At 45.2% G+C, this 11,715-nt stretch overlaps 1 long non-coding RNA gene across 1 annotated transcript; it reads left to right on the forward strand.

Annotated features, from left to right (window-relative positions):
- Positions 1–2,186: 2,186 nt before the first annotated feature.
- Positions 2,187–5,597, forward strand: LOC144135141 (uncharacterized). The gene is made up of 2 exons (XR_013315390.1): positions 2,187–2,252; positions 5,466–5,597. It is a non-coding gene; the product is annotated as an uncharacterized LOC144135141 (long non-coding RNA).
- Positions 5,598–11,715: the final 6,118 nt, after the last annotated feature.

Consider the following 11,715-nt stretch of genomic DNA (forward strand, 5'->3'; position numbering starts at 1 on the left):
GCAACATTAAACAACGGTGAACAACGTAACAGAGATAAAAAAATCAGAAAACATCATTACGGTAAAAAAATCACAAGAATAGCAGTTTCAAAGACGCGGCCCCACAAAAAGGAAATGGTGCAGAAAGAGCTGATCATTACTATTTTAAAAAATCCTGGATTAGATCTGAACACATTTTCTCATTAATACAAACTTTGCTGAGGAAAGCACGAGACAAACCGTACCATTTGGCGCTTTTTTTAACGCGCTATATTTTACCTATTGTCAAGGGCGGTGGCCTTTTTCCTTGGCAAACGCGTTATCTCGTGGGTAAATATATCTTTGAAAATTTTGGCTGTGGCTTTAGGGATATCGATACAAGTGCGCGTAAGCACTGGCTTATAAGCGGGCCCGATTAGAATAATCTGATCAAAACATGTTGGTCGTTCCGTAATAAGGTTATTGAAAAAAAATTGGCTAAACAGCTCTTTAAAAATTGGCTGCGGTTTAGCTCTGGTTAAACCTGGTTGAATTGCGAAAGCTCGCTCAGCTGCTTCGGCTTCTCGTCGTTACCGCAATCGTTCTTCGCGATGTTCCTCTATTTCCTGGGCATGTTGCAACCTATTTCTCTTATTCCTCCTAGCTTGGTTAGCTTTAGCCTTAGAATTTAACTGTTCCGAAGCAGTAGAGCAACTAGATCCAGATATAGACTCTTCGTCGGTAACTTCCATGGCGAGACTGATCAACCGACGCGTAGCGCACCGCGATATATCCCAGTGAAGCCGCCACGGAGTGAGCGCAAGGCGAGGAGGTCGTCATACAAACGGAGAGACCACCTGTTAGGCGCGGCGCCGGCTCGGGGGCCACGGCACACGCGACGAGCGGCTCCCTTCTAGCTGCGGCGGGGAGCAAGCTGACGTCACGTGTCCTCATAGCAACTGAGAGAGCTTACGTCACACCACCTGCTAAGCGCAGCGCCGGCTTCGAGTGGGGTGGGGGGGCACGGCACACGCGACGAGCGGTTAGACCTGGCGTAGTATTGCTTTTGCAATAAAATTGGCGTGTGCCGGCGGAGGCGGCGGTAGTTGCTTCGCGCTACCTCTTCCTATGCTCTCGCTGCAGCGCGGTGCCCTTAGCACGAACCTTGACTGCGACGGCAGTTCCTGGAGATGAAGGTTCGCCCTTCACGCGTTGTCGCCGGAGCCCCTCCCGGTGCTGGGAGGTATTTGTCACCCGCCGTTCCTCTGTGTATACCACGTCGATGGACGCTCGCACGACGGCCAGCACAACTGGGTTTGGTGTGACCCTCGAGTGCGGCGAGCCTCCTTTATATTTATTGGGCTTTGACTTTAAGTCTGAAAAATATATGCTTGTCCAGGTTCTCTTTTGTTCTTTTATCTTTTTATCTTTTTCTTGAAAACGCTTTAAATAAGGGTAATAAAAAGGAAGCTACGGCGCCACATCCGCGCACAAGTTTTTTAGTTCCTTTCCTCAGAGAGAATCTCGGACGGAATCTCTCATCGAGCACTTCGCATACGAGATGCAGCCGCTCAGGAGAGAGAGAAACACAGAACCGATTAGATGGGCTCATGTGGCCGATCACATTCGTGGCATCGATAGCGAGTGGCTAGCGGCAACGCTGCGTTGACCTCATCTTTCAGTCTCTCTGTCGGCAACAGCGTCCCTCCTTTTCTCCGTCTACTTCTTTCCTGTTTCTCAAATAGCTGTCCCTCCACCCGTTACTTCAGCTTTCTCTCCTGGCCCCTTCGACTGCTGTCCTTGGCCGGGCTTCATCCACGCGATGGATCGAGGTGGGCTCCGCATAGCCGCCCAGGGCGTGAGAAACGCTATGTTGCAGCACCCGATATCTGCCGTGTGAGCACACGCACATACGGTAACAAAGCGCTTTAGACAGTTTTGTGGCAAAAGAACAATTATCATTCTGATGAGCACCCTTGGCTACTTGGGCAAAGTAACGCCATTTCGACTTGGCGAAGACTTCGGACTTGCTAGATTTATGCCTACAGCCAACTAGAAAGTACCTGTTGCATAGCCTCCGGTCTGAAAGCAACAGGAGATATTTACAGTCATGTGTCAAAAAGAAACGTCAAGGTGTTCTCAACATTTTGTATTTCTGATTTGTAGGCGATCAGATGCCAAGGTAGCAAAACTGCGTCTATTAATATTTTATATATTTTTCTGCGTGCAGCGTGGAAGCCTGCGATCCAAAGAAGAGGCCAAGTAAAGATCCGCGTAATGATTGTGTCGGAAAAGTGAGTGCCGGATCCTGCTCATTCACAGATGCTTCAGCGGTTATCCTGTGGTGAATGCCAACGGTTCTACTAGTGATGTCTAATGGGTTCTGTTTGTTGAATTTCATAAGCACCTAAATGATACGAAATATTGAAAATATCAGCGTACGCTCGCTCAAGATTCGCTCTAGGGTGTGGTGCCTTGATAAATGGAGTACTGAGGACCAATGCTCGGTGAATTCACCCCAATTGGGCAACACAGAAGTTTTTAGTACTGTCCATTTAGCGGATGACATTGCCTTGCTGATTAACTCAAAGGTCGACTGCGAAGCACGATTGAAGAATCTGACCTAGCCTCAATCTTTTCGGAAGCGCGCAAATTTTTGCGATGGGCAGTGAAAGATAGAAAATTGTCCGGAAATAGATCTACCTAGACCAGGTAGTAACCACGAACCCGGAACAAACGGATGAAATAACTACTACAATGAATGGGATATAATGCATTTGAAAGTGACTCTCCAGTCACAAATAACAACTCACTTGTGTGTTTCTGGAAGAAAGAATAAACACAGTTTTAACTGTCCAGTACTCCCCCAAGGGACGGAATGGCTAAAGAAAAGGCAGGAAAATAAGCTGCGGCGCATATGAGGTAATGGTCTGTCTTTTAGGCTAACGGAGCGATTTCCAAATGGAGTCAAGGGAGCGCTGGGTAATAGAAAGTCAGCTGTGTGCCCACAGCTGGTAGAAAAAGGGTTGCCTCGACAGATATGGTATGGGCCTTTCCTTTGCAGTGGATGTAGCTCAGCCGATAATAATGGCAACGATTAGGGCAAATTTAAGTTGTCCTATAATGAAGAATTAGCAGTAAATAAGCCAATTATGAAGACACCATTTGCAGTGAAGCCTTTTATACTACAGAGCTGAAAAAAAGCGAAAACCAAGCGTCGTCCCCGTTGATTGTTATAAAAAGTACAGTGCTATTAGGTAAGCTTAAAATTCATGCTCAGCAGAGCAGATAATGATGCCTTATGCGTCGTGATGTTAGTGTATTTTCCATCTTATACGTTATTGCTTTTACTACCGTAGGCAGAAGAAAGAAACAAAATTAACACCGAAGGCTAAATCAAACACAGTGACAACATTCGATGTACTCACCAATGCCACGATTTTGAAAATTAGTGGTGGAAAAGATTTCAACTTTAACTGTAGTTTTCTGAGCTAACAGAAGTCTTCTCTGTGTCGAAGAAACGGCGACCAAGTCACGAAAAGCCCATCATTTTATTTCGACCAATGCCTTCTGACCTATAAGAACTGCTCTCTCTCTCTCTCTGTTGGAGAAACCTCAACCAAGTCGCAAGAAGCCGATTGTTTTATTTAGTTCAGTGTCCCACGAAGCGGCAGCGACAACTCTATACAACTTTGGTTTCTAATAAAAATTACATCTGTGTCACTTTCTCTCTAGGCTGGGTTTGTCTCGCAGCAGAAGATGCCTTCATGTCCGCAATATCCAAATTTGAAAAATTTCCTGCCAGGTGACTTAAACTCATGTAGGAAAAGGTACTTCGTAATAATCGCTCTGAATTGAATGAGGATGATTCCCAGTCCTAGGAAACCATGTGCAATGCTTTCTATCAGCACAGCGCAGATCACTTGTTAAAACTGCGGGAGTTCCGACTCGTGTATTTAATTTTTTTACCTTTTTAGCTTATAAAATCTTCGTGTTCACTAACTATAACATCTTTCATACTAGAACGTCGTGCTCCAATGATACAGGCTAACTACAATTGGTCCGTAATGTCCTTTCAACGCCATACAACACACAGAAAAGAGACAGAATACAGCATGCGACTTTTTGCAAAAGGTATAAAATGACGTGCATGTTTCATCCGCTAGTTTCAAGACCAAGCTATAGGGTTGGGTTTACGTGCGGCACTTATTGCTATTTATCTTTTCGTTTGGGCTCTGAATGCGGCTCCGCCTTCTGGTGGCAACGCCCATGCTCTTAATGGCTCACATCGCGGCTCATTGAGCTGCTGCCATTAGCTGCTCCTACTTTACTAGCCGGTGCGTTCAGTCGCTGCTCTTGTTCATGCTGAGAAGCTCCCGTTTGCGACATTAGCGAGCCTTTACATCTCTTTACCCATCCACGCATTTTGAAGGCCCGAACAAATGGATGTAAAGTCACAAAGACAACGATTTAAAGCACGCGTTGCTAGAGGCAGTCATCAAGTGCAGGTTGCGCCAAAGCTCGTGAAATTGAGTAGGCTGAGACTTGAGCAAGCAAAGATGCTGCTTTTGGTATTTTAGCGTTTCGAATTTGCTCAGGTACTGTCGTTGTGGCAATTGTGATGTGTGGCATAAAGCTTGCACGAAAAGTTTTGCAATGCTCGAAATTATCGGCTCCGCACTCGCCCCATGGGAGGGAATGGGCACTGGAATAAGTCCACCTGTGTATGTCGTGAAAGCAATGAAAAACTGAACGATTGAGGGCAACTAAGCAGGTGATGGGAAATTGAATGTCAAGATTCAACAAGCACAGACGAACATAAATTCGAGAAGAAATATGATTTTATAATGGCCCTTGTAATTAGAAAGGTAATTATTTATCTGATAAGGTCCAAAAAAAGAGCACCGACACTGTTGGCCTTTTGAGGAAGTACACTGAGTCCAAGCCAGAAAAGTTTGAAGAGGCCTTCTGAGATTTTCTCGCAGAGAACAATCTAAGGGGTTCCAATTGGGAATAGGGTGGGGTGCAGCTGGAGAAAGACAGCTATTAGGGGAGGTCACTGACGAGTCTGTTGATCAATGTTGGATATGATGGGGCATGATGATGAAAGCAGTAGTTGGAGTTCACTCGCTGCGGAGGCAAACTGCGGGATCAATAGCTCTTGCCTTTGCCCGTGTTCGCAAACGAAAACCACCCATCTCCAAGCACTTATGAAGCCCATATTTTATGTCATGAGAGAAAAGCGCAGATTCTGATTGAGTGCCAATCAAGCACAACGCCCATCTATTATACTACCCTTCGTTAAAGTGCGATATTTGTATCTCTGACCAAAAGCGCCAGGTAGGACTTGGTTTCAGTTATGCTCGCAAAAAAATGAGAATCTGTTTTAAGGACCAAATGCAGTAATATAGTAAAAAGTATGATATTTGTTGAAAGGCATGATTCCGATTATTGGCACAACAAATGTTTAGGCTAGGTGCTATATGATAAAGTCTTTTGTTTTGCAGGTATGTGTGAAAGGCGAGTGCCAGGACTACGGATGCAATGGCTGCATCGGCTCAAACGTAATGTGTAACGGATACTGCACCTTGAATTGAAGCACTGAAATATATGTAAAAATAAATACGGCTCTAAACGTCCTCCATGCTTTTATGCTTTGTTCAGCTGGTTGTTTTTTGTCACATTTGTGATATTTGCATTTGCACACCATCATCAGATTCAAAGGTGTAATTTTAAAAACTTGCAGGAAAGACCCAACCCGCGTCTTAAGGGCAGGACGCGATAGCGCTCAAGGATCTGTTTGCATTGGAGCAAACTGTTTGCATTCGAAAATTTGTGCTGTACCCGTTTAAATGCCAACCATCGAGGATTTCCATCCCCTTATTCCACTTAAGGGTAATAAAGGCATATCCTCTACGTCACCCGGGCAGAGTACGTTCGCTCTTACAGGAATGAAAGTAAGTCATAATACATTCAAAGCCACGATATCACTCATGAAAGAACAGCACGGAGTTACATGAGTTAGATGTACTGGCCTTCCGCAGGGCAGAAATGAAAAAGCAAACATGTCGCATAGCCGTTCATGAACAGCAGGTGTACACTCGAAGTTCTCCTATGAAGCTGCTACTGGAGTTGACACAAAACATACCTGAAACCCTTTTTCCTCTAGGGCAAGTTACACTTTGAAAATGGCCTATGAGAAATTTTCAGTGCAGAATACAATCTAGAGCAGGTGAAAGCATGAAGCTGCAACCTCACGGCATGCACTACATGCAAGAAGATGGTGCAATATTCAATTTTCTAATGCAGGCAGGATATGAAATATATTGCAAAGTACTTTAAACTATAATTCAGCTTCTCCAGCTTGCTGACATTAAGACCTGCAATGTCGCTGTTAAAATAAATCTCCCCACACCTCTAACAGTGTTATCACCCTTGTGGCAATGAATATATGCCATCGCTAATTACTAGCTCTCTATGTTTTGGGTTAGAATCGTGCTCCCATTGGAATCACAAGTACTCGTATTTTTAGAGGTGGGTTTTAAATTAGGGGTTTGTTAATCATGTCTACCTTTGAATAGGCAAGTGAACTAGAAGACAAGTGGTCTACTCTGATGAATTATATTTCATTCTTAGAGTGCATGCAAGATTGGTAATTAATTAATTTAACGTACAGCAACTGCTCTCCTGGGGAACTGCGAGAGAGCTGTGCAAAACCCGAAGAAGCACGATAAGAATGAAAATCGCCAATAAGAATGAAAATATAGAAAATATCAATAAATCCTACTTCAGTACGAAAAGAGGTTCCTACATGTCTTCGAGACGCTGAACACTTAGGCTTTCAACATTTCATATTGATATCGTTATTCCAACTAAGCCTCTTCAGAATATTGTGTTGTATTTGGTTTTATGGAACATAGGTAACTCGGGCCATCATGCACAAATTTCAAGGTAAGGAAAATTATTTTGTGCATACTTTTTAAAAATCATGATTATCTTTGGTGTAGAGGGCACAAATATTGCTTTGTATTACTTAATCATGAAGGAAGAAAGAAAGGTTATTGTAATAAGGAACGTCTTGCAAAGCACAGCATCGCGAACAGCCGGCGGTACAGTCCAGGCACAGACAAGAGGTCAGTCCAGAGCACGCACGAGGGCGGAGCGTTCGGCGCTTCTCGTCGCCTTTTTTGTTAAGCGCCACCCTCTGAAGATACCAAAGCCGAAGGCCAGTCTTACATTATGAATGGTTAATATTAAGAGGTATGAAGAATGTTGGGTGGTCTCAGCAGGCATCCTTGACTGGGTAATTATGCTGAGTCTCCCAACCAGTAAAACTAAACCTCAGACTTCTTCTCAAGAATGAGAAGGTGGCTGAGGTGTATCAAAAAATAAGCGAACCAGTGGCTAAAAATTTAGAATTTGCCGCGGAAACCTGCTTCTCTTAAAAAGCTAAAAACAGAACTCATGTCAACAATTGCATATTTACCTAAAACTAACATTGGATGTAAATGACTGTGTTAATTTAAAACTGAGTAAACTAATTTTTCCTAAATTATTCAAGTTTTGTGAATGAGTATAAATTAGGATTATCTGTTAGCTCATTTCCACATTGTTCACAAATCGGTTTCTCTTCATTTGTCAATAGAGAATTTCGTGAGATGTGTGTGTGGCCTATACGAAGACGACATTAAATAACTTCGATCAAACGCTCCTGGTGCAAACGTGACTTCTATTCACCTAGAACTGGCTTTCACTGGTGCAGTTTATTGTTTACTTCATTGTTCCAAGCTCTGTGCCAATTTTTTCTTAGTTTACTATGTACTAAGGTAATGAAATCTTTCAATTTTACCTTTATTTTTTTATTTCCTTGCCATGAGCTTGAGCAGTACACAAGTCTGCTCTCTTTCCCTTTTATTCCTACATGACTCGGGGCCTAGCACAGTTTTATATTTTGTCTCTGAGCTGTGGGTGTTACAATCGTGTGTATGATGTCACCCATCATAGGAATTATTGCATTTCTTGAGTGTAGAGCAATAAGTACCTTAAGGAGTCTGTGTAACTAATACTATTTGTGAGGTTCTCGTTTACTACTTGTTCAATGTCTACTCATACGGCGTAACATTTGGCAAGGAAAATTGAAGCGCATTGTGATAGCCTTACTTTTTCCTTAGAATTGCCTCGTATCACAGCGCTTCCAACGTAAATATCTGTTTTTGAGCCGTCTGTAAAGAAATGGTGTAAAAGTACTGTATTTTACCTAAAGTGCAAGGAATTCTTGAATAATATGTTGCTGTGAAGTTTGTTGTTTACAGAACTTTGTAAGAGTAAAACCACAGATTGTAGGAAAATGATACCATGGCAGGAGTGGGTCTCATGTTCGTGCAGTGCCAGGTAATGTGTCAAGTAGGCCGAAGTTTTGGCACTTCTCTTCAAAACGTATGAGCAGTGGCCCAGTAGTCTGCGGTTTGTTATTAAATAGTGTTCTAGATGGGCACTTTTTGACAATTTGGTGACAGATTTCTTAGGTAGTGAATAGATTTTCTAAATGTATGAAAACGTGAGCTTCGTTCTTCCGTCTGCAAGTAATGGTTCGTCAGTTTCTACATAAAGACTGTCTATGGGCGACCACTTTAGCATGGTTTGCACAAACAGGTAGACGAGCATCGAGAGCTTCCCAGAGGGCGCGGTTAGTCTTCCTCATGTCATTTTCTTGCTCCGTCACGTGGTGCACATAATGTCGGCAATTCTTGGCAGCAATTTCTTTGATTACCTTCCATACCAGTTGGTTCCACACCTTTATACTTCTAGCTGCCTGGAAGGAGGCGCTGCAGCAGTTTTATTCTTAGTACTTCTCATAATGTGGTCCATCCATTTCTTTGCGGCAGCTGCCAGTAAGCACCTCCATCTGGCGGAGATCGTGCCAGGATTATGAACTTTTCCATTGGCTCATTCTTGCACCGATACTGTGCAATCGGCCCAGCGGTGTTAAAACCATGCATTCAGAAGTCCCTCTTTGCTCGATATGGGGAAGTACAATGAAGACCACGTAGTCTAATTCAATATTTCCCGCAGCCAATTACAAGTTAACTCCCGACCTGCGGCTTGACATCGCATATAATCATGCAAGGCACAGGTGATTTTGATTAGGCCTCTTTATTAAGAGATTAACTGTCACATATGCAGGCTAAAGGAAAAGTGTGCCTCATTACAGATGGCGACAGCCTGTCTGGAATAGCAACGTCGACAGCAAGTCTCGCCTGCTGGGAGCCAACACTTATGCTTCCTTGGGGTGGCTCCGATCAACGCGATGGTGATCGCTCCCACACTTTCCGCCAAGGACTGCACGGAGTGTTCCTACATGTGTCAGCTGGTTACAACCAACAAGAGTCAGCCCGTTGGATTATGGGACCTGAGAGAGCGGAGGCCTGAAAGACGCCGCCGCAGCAAGCGAGCGGCAGTTATCTTTCGCAATTGTCGTGAATATGTTGGGGGAACAAAGGGGCCTAGTTTCCGGTGGAAGAAGGCTTGCCCAGTACAGCGGCGGGCTAGCTGTCTTCGTCCGCAATCTTCGCAGGCATCTCAAAGGACGAACGAACCCTTTCGGCTTCTCGACCCGACCTTGCGATCTAGCCTGGCGCGTCGGCTGACATCTAATGAAGAACAGGTGTCAGCAGCGCCTGGGAACCTGTGACTGGCCCGATAACATCACATTTCGCAGTCAACGTGAACCCGACGGCATCCTCTTCTCTCTCAAGCTCGACATGTGACGGGGACAGAGGCGTGTCCCTATGTGCGGAGATGTGAATTTGTGCGCGAGAATGAATGTTTCAGGCCATTCCCGCCCCGGTGAGGGCGTCCAGAACCTAGGGAATTGAGGAACGAAGAACGGTATAAACCTCGACAGCGGTTGCAGTGAAAATCAATCTCCATTCCGATCTTTACACTCGTAAAAAATGTAAACAAACCAACTGTACAATTTCCTTCTTAACGGATTCCGACAACGTGTTTTGGAGCCACCCCGCATGGGGGCATCTGCAGCTTGCAGGCGTTGGTAAGTGGCGACACCACCGGTTCGCGAGCATCTGCGGGGACATCCCCGCAAGGGGATTATGTTGAACAGTGCATTACCACGGACCCGAGCACCCGCGCCTAGCCGTGCGTGGCATCGTCGTGTCCGGGGAAAAGGAGATCCTGGTGGTTGAGCCCATGCCGAGCGTTTGGACCTTCAAAGCCCCTCGGCGGACGCAACAAACCACTTTGGCCCCAGTTTCCTGTAGACGGAACCTCCGGCCTCACCCGACCGGGGGAAATCAGCAGTCGCCTTTTGCTGTCCACCTTTCCATCCTTTACTTTCCTGTCTTCTTTCTGACTACTCTCCTGTCTCCTCCTTGTTTCCCAGTTTTTCCTTTCGTCATGGGCGGCTGGGTTAACCTTGTGGCGAACTACCCTGGGTTTCGTCATATTTGGTTATAGTTGATGTGTACACTAGGCGTGGGCAGGAATTGATTGCAAGTTCGTGTCCCGTCTCCTTGTTGGACTCTATGGTGGGTGGCTGGCACCATGGCCGAAAGATAATTCTCATGGCTTCTGTTACCACAAATAATGATGGCGCTCTGAAAAGGGTGCGGACCGAAGAAATAACAACCCATCGCGTCCCCTTTCCAAAAAAAAAAACATTCCCAAGGATTCATGTCATCCACATTGAAAAAACTAAAAAATCTGCTAGAAAAATGTCCCCATTCTTAGTTTCCAAATATATGACCGATGCTTCAGGCACGGGCTACACGTTGACAAAATGTCCAGTGGTGATGTCCTAGAAATCGAAGACTACGTCCAGCACTCCAAACTGTACGACATAGTATAAATAGGAGATATTTCTACCTCGGTAACGGCACAAAGATCTCCAAATACTATCCGAGGAGTGATATCCGAGTGCGACTTTCTCGAGCTCACTGAAGCAGAAATGCTGGCAGGTCTTAAAGACCAAAATGTCCCAAATGTCCTGCGCATCAAAATTAGAAAAGAAAACTAAGTAATTCCATCCAAGCACCTTCTCTTCACCTTCAACGCCAGCGCACTCCCCGAATACTTTGAAGTAGGTTACTTGAAAATCAAGGCTCGAAAATACATCCCAAAGCCCAGGAGATGTTTTAACCGTCAGCGATATGTTCATGGGTGGCAGAGTTGCCGTGGTCGACAAACCTGCGCCAAATGGGCCTTGCATGAGCACGTTTCAGAAAACTGTGAAACAGCAGCTCTGTGCGGCACTAACTGTGAAGGAGACCGCACCGCCTACTAAAGGTCTTGCCCAAAATGGAAGACCGAAAAAAAAATCATCACTATCAAAACAGAAGAAAGCATGTCGTACAAAGAAGCGCGTGCGCGACTGTCACACACAATTGGAACATTTTCTTTTACTGCAAAAACGAAACATCATCGATGTGGTGCGTGGGCGTGGCTCACCACTCCGTCTTCCGGCACCTGCCCAAGCCACACACAGTGAGCCTATGCTATCACCATCTGCGCCACCTGGTGGAGTAGCTATCACTACTCCGCCAACCCCAAAGCACGCTGCGCGGACCTTCGGGTAAGCGAGCCTCAAGACCTCTTCCCACAGGTCGAGGTCTAACTCAAAAGTCAGTGTGCGTTCTGCGTGGTCGCCTAGCGCCTCTGCAGAGGCAATGGACATGACCCAGGGCAGCCCCGTGCTGTCCACGTCGGGCGGATGGCAGAGCTTCTTGGATCAATCAAAAAATT

The sequence above is a fragment of the Amblyomma americanum genome, chromosome 5 (assembly GCF_052857255.1).
Source record: "Amblyomma americanum isolate KBUSLIRL-KWMA chromosome 5, ASM5285725v1, whole genome shotgun sequence".
Taxonomy (NCBI): Eukaryota; Metazoa; Arthropoda; class Arachnida; order Ixodida; family Ixodidae; genus Amblyomma; species Amblyomma americanum.